This window comes from Schistocerca gregaria, unplaced genomic scaffold, assembly GCF_023897955.1.
Source record: "Schistocerca gregaria isolate iqSchGreg1 unplaced genomic scaffold, iqSchGreg1.2 ptg000977l, whole genome shotgun sequence".
NCBI classification, from domain to species: domain Eukaryota; kingdom Metazoa; phylum Arthropoda; class Insecta; order Orthoptera; family Acrididae; genus Schistocerca; species Schistocerca gregaria.
This window is the reverse complement of record NW_026062329.1, coordinates 20,001-25,000: the sequence shown is the minus strand read 5'-3', so window position 1 is coordinate 25,000 and position 5,000 is coordinate 20,001. Positions and strand designations below refer to the sequence as shown.

The 5,000-nt window shown below is 55.1% G+C and overlaps 3 non-coding genes across 3 annotated transcripts in view; all 3 read left to right on the top strand.

Moving 5' to 3' along the window:
- Window positions 1-2,290: 2,290 nt before the first annotated feature.
- Window positions 2,291-4,183, top strand: LOC126326176 (small subunit ribosomal RNA). Its single transcript, XR_007560567.1, has one exon. It is a non-coding gene; the product is annotated as a small subunit ribosomal RNA (ribosomal RNA).
- Window positions 4,184-4,551: 368 nt separating this feature from the next.
- On the top strand, window positions 4,552-4,706 carry LOC126326185 (5.8S ribosomal RNA). Its single transcript, XR_007560575.1, has one exon. It is a non-coding gene; the product is annotated as a 5.8S ribosomal RNA (ribosomal RNA).
- Window positions 4,707-4,894: 188 nt separating this feature from the next.
- The window catches only part of LOC126326184 (large subunit ribosomal RNA), a 4,222-nt gene continuing 4,116 nt past the window's right edge, over window positions 4,895-5,000 (top strand). Inside the window, exon 1 of the ribosomal RNA XR_007560574.1 lies at window positions 4,895-5,000. This exon is cut by the window's right edge and continues 4,116 nt beyond it. This is a non-coding gene — a ribosomal RNA (large subunit ribosomal RNA).

Genomic DNA, 5,000 nt, shown 5'->3' with positions numbered 1-5,000 from the left:
CCCTTAACCTAACTCAATTTGTCCCTTAACCTAACTCAATTTGTCCCTTAACCTAACTCAATTTGTCCCTTAACCTAACTCAATTTGTCCCTTAACCTAACTCAATTTGTCCCTTAACCTAACTCAATTTGTCCCTTAACCTAACCCACGTTGTCCCTTAACCTAACCCACGTTGTCCCTTAACCTAACCCACGTTGTCCCTTAACCTAACCCACGTTGTCCCTTAACCTAACCCACGTTGTCCCTTCACCTAACCCACGTTGTCCCTTAACCTAACCCACGTTGTCCCTTAACCTAACCCACGTTGTCCCTTAACCTAACCCACGTTGTCCCTTAACCTAACCCACGTTGTCCCTTAACCTAACCCACGTTGTCCCTTAACCTAACCCACGTTGTCCCTTAACCTAACCCACGTTGTCCCTTAACCTAACCCACGTTGTCCCTTAACCTAACCCACGTTGTCCCTTAACCTAACCCACGTTGTCCCTTTGCCTAACATAGTTCACTGCTCGGAATCTCTGGTGTCGTTGTTATCCTCATGTAGATGTCTTGCGAGTGTTGCTTACTTTCCACATATTCCCGCTATCCACTGTCAATTGTACTGCAATAGGACTATATCGCCCCCCCCCCCCTCTGCCCCTCTCTTTGTGTCTCCGTCCTCTCAAGCTGGTCGGTCTGGCGTTTGAGTGTTAAATGAGCCTCGCAGCTGTTCAGTTGCGTTCAGATGTCGACGCCCTCAGTGTACGTCGTGGTATGGTCTGTGTCCATTGTCCGCTGATGTCGTACGCGTAACCCACACGCTGTACCGATCATCGGTAGTTACGTACAGAGTGAAGTAGTGTGATACGTGTGACCGTACGCTGGCTGTGCCCAACGGTGTCGAATCTCAATTTCCATATGTTGTGCTCGATGCTACTTGTCTCGTCTCCCAATAACAGCTATGTTGCACTGTGGTACGCCGTAGAGGCGTGTGGGAGGAACGTACGAACGCATTGTATGTCACCCTGGGTCGCTGGGGGTGGTGGTGCGGTGAGTCAGGTCAGGTCAGCGTGAGCCGTGTGATGTAGTGACGCGTGTATTCCGACTTTGTCGTATTGCCTCACACAAAGTGCTACCCTGGTGGACCGCGTTCCATATCTGGGACATGCCGCAGATGCCGGTTGACAGTGGATCGCGGAAGGGACATCGCATACGTGCGCGGGCCACCTTCCACGTGTTCTCTTCTGCACATGTCGCAGTGTGTATGTGGTCTGATGTAGCGTGTCGTGACACATGACATCCTGGCATGCAAGAATTGTTGAATTCGCAAATGTAGGTGGACATCTACGTTTACTGCCCAAGATACGCAAATGAACTGGAAATCCGTTGTTGAGCGGTTGTTCACGCTGGAGGTGAATCTGTGATGGCGACGATCGGTACAGCTATTAACCGGTTGTTTCAGCGGTACCCGCCACATCCACACACGTGACTAGGCCCATGTGGGTATGAAGCGATACGCGGCGGTGGCTTGGTGGGACTGTTCCCGGCCGGTGAAGGGGGGCCGCCCGGCGTGTTGGCCGCGCGCTGCGTGGGCGCACGCGCAACAGGCGGCTGGTGGGGGGCGCCGAGTGGCAGGAGCGCCAGCCGACGGGCTCGGCAGGCGGCGCAGCTACGCTGCGGCGCACCCTGCACGCGGCGCCTGGCGGCCAAAGTTGGTTCAGCCGAGCCCGGTGCGAAGCGCGGTGGACATCTGCAGTGTGCTGGTCTGATTGAGGACTGTGTGCGTTGAGGATGCGCCGCCGCCTGGCACTCGGCGCCGCGACGCCGTCTGCTGCTCGGTCGCCCCAGCGGTTCTCGCAGGTGGTTTGTATCGCAGTTGTGCGGACGTGTTGGCGCGTGCGCTGTGCTGGGAGAGTTCGCTTCTGCACCCAAGTGGGGCTTTGCCCTTGTGTGGCGCTGGCGTTGGAGCTGCCGGTCACCATAGGTGGCGCGTGTTGTCTCCCGCCGGCAATGCCACGACAGCACGCTCCCGGGCCTCTGTCGGCAGCGGCAAGCTCAGTTGGGAGCAAGGGTGTTCGCACTAAAACCGTCTACTCGCCTAACTCCGGGCGATTGCGCCTCTCTCGAAACCGACCAAGTACCTAGGACGGCGCTGCGCGCCGCCGGGACCTGAGAGGGTTTCGAGGTGTATCGTGCAGGGGAGCTCGGCCTCCTCCTGTTTGCAGAATAATTGAGCGGACGCTTGCGTGTTCGCGCGGGCCCCCGGGACACACTCCCGGGCGGCCGGCTGCTCAGCTCTAGTTGACGCAGCTCCCTGGTTGATCCTGCCAGTAGTCATATGCTTGTCTCAAAGATTAAGCCATGCATGTCTCAGTACAAGCCGCATTAAGGTGAAACCGCGAATGGCTCATTAAATCAGTTATGGTTCCTTAGATCGTACCCACGTTACTTGGATAACTGTGGTAATTCTAGAGCTAATACATGCAAACAGAGTCCCGACCAGAGATGGAAGGGACGCTTTTATTAGATCAAAACCAATCGGATTGGCTTGTCTGGTCCGTTTGCCTTGGTGACTCTGAATAACTTTGGGCTGATCGCACGGTCCTCGTACCGGCGACGCATCTTTCAAATGTCTGCCTTATCAACTGTCGATGGTAGGTTCTGCGCCTACCATGGTTGTAACGGGTAACGGGGAATCAGGGTTCGATTCCGGAGAGGGAGCCTGAGAAACGGCTACCACATCCAAGGAAGGCAGCAGGCGCGCAAATTACCCACTCCCGGCACGGGGAGGTAGTGACGAAAAATAACGATACGGGACTCATCCGAGGCCCCGTAATCGGAATGAGTACACTTTAAATCCTTTAACGAGTATCTATTGGAGGGCAAGTCTGGTGCCAGCAGCCGCGGTAATTCCAGCTCCAATAGCGTATATTAAAGTTGTTGCGGTTAAAAAGCTCGTAGTTGGATTTGTGTCCCACGCTGTTGGTTCACCGCCCGTCGGTGTTTAACTGGCATGTATCGTGGGACGTCCTGCCGGTGGGGCGAGCCGAAGGGGTGCTTTCGCGTCCCGAGGCGGACCCCGTTTAAATCCTACCAGGGTGCTCTTTGTTGAGTGTCTCGGTGGGCCGGCACGTTTACTTTGAACAAATTAGAGTGCTTAAAGCAGGCAAGCCCGCCTGAATACTGTGTGCATGGAATAATGGAATAGGACCTCGGTTCTATTTTGTTGGTTTTCGGAACCCGAGGTAATGATTAATAGGGACAGGCGGGGGCATTCGTATTGCGACGTTAGAGGTGAAATTCTTGGATCGTCGCAAGACGAACAGAAGCGAAAGCATTTGCCAAGTATGTTTTCATTAATCAAGAACGAAAGTTAGAGGTTCGAAGGCGATCAGATACCGCCCTAGTTCTAACCATAAACGATGCCAGCCAGCGATCCGCCGCAGTTCCTCCGATGACTCGGCGGGCAGCCTCCGGGAAACCAAAGCTTTTGGGTTCCGGGGGAAGTATGGTTGCAAAGCTGAAACTTAAAGGAATTGACGGAAGGGCACCACCAGGAGTGGAGCCTGCGGCTTAATTTGACTCAACACGGGAAACCTCACCAGGCCCGGACACCGGAAGGATTGACAGATTGATAGCTCTTTCTTGATTCGGTGGGTGGTGGTGCATGGCCGTTCTTAGTTGGTGGAGCGATTTGTCTGGTTAATTCCGATAACGAACGAGACTCTAGCCTGCTAACTAGTCGCGTGACATCCTTCGTGCTGTCAGCGATTACTTTTCTTCTTAGAGGGACAGGCGGCTTCTAGCCGCACGAGATTGAGCAATAACAGGTCTGTGATGCCCTTAGATGTTCTGGGCCGCACGCGCGCTACACTGAAGGAATCAGCGTGTCTTCCTAGGCCGAAAGGTCGGGGTAACCCGCTGAACCTCCTTCGTGCTAGGGATTGGGGCTTGCAATTGTTCCCCATGAACGAGGAATTCCCAGTAAGCGCGAGTCATAAGCTCGCGTTGATTACGTCCCTGCCCTTTGTACACACCGCCCGTCGCTACTACCGATTGAATGATTTAGTGAGGTCTTCGGACTGGTACGCGGCATCGACTCTGTCGTTGCCGATGCTACCGGAAAGATGACCAAACTTGATCATTTAGAGGAAGTAAAAGTCGTAACAAGGTTTCCGTAGGTGAACCTGCGGAAGGATCATTACCGACTAGACTGCATGTCTTTCGATGTGCGTGTCGTGTCGTGTCGCGCAACACGCTACCTGTACGGCAGTGGCCGTGCGCCGCGTGCGGAACCACGCGTGCCTCTCAAAACTAGCGGAAGTGTTGTTGTTGTGTGGTACGAGCGCTGAAGCTCTGGAGCGGCTGGCCTGCGGTACCTGGCGCCTGGCGCCGGTTTTGAATGACGTTCGCCCGAGTGCCTGTCCGCTCCGGTGTGGAGCCGTACGACGCCCATCGGCTGTGAGGCCGTTGGACACAAAAAAAAATAGTGGAACAGGGGCCGTCAGACGCCTCAGTCCCGCAAATGCTACTGTCTTGAAAGAGACAGTGGGAGACTGAAAAGGAAAAGATCACCCAGGACGGTGGATCACTCGGCTCGTGGGTCGATGAAGAACGCAGCAAATTGCGCGTCGACATGTGAACTGCAGGACACATGAACATCGACGTTTCGAACGCACATTGCGGTCCATGGATTCCGTTCCCGGGCCACGTCTGGCTGAGGGTCGGCTACGTATACTGAAGCGCGCGGCGTTTGTCCCGCTTCGGAGACGTGGGAGTGTCGTGGTCGCCTGTGTGGCCGGCCGCGTCTCCTTAAACGTGCGATGCGCGCCCGTCGCCTGGCGGTTCGCATACCGGTACTTTCTCGGTAGCGTGCACAGCCGGCTGGCGGTGTGGCGTGCGACACCTCGTACAACGACCTCAGAGCAGGCGAGACTACCCGCTGAATTTAAGCATATTACTAAGCGGAGGAAAAGAAACTAACAAGGATTCCCCCAGTAGCGGCGAGCGAACAGGGAAGA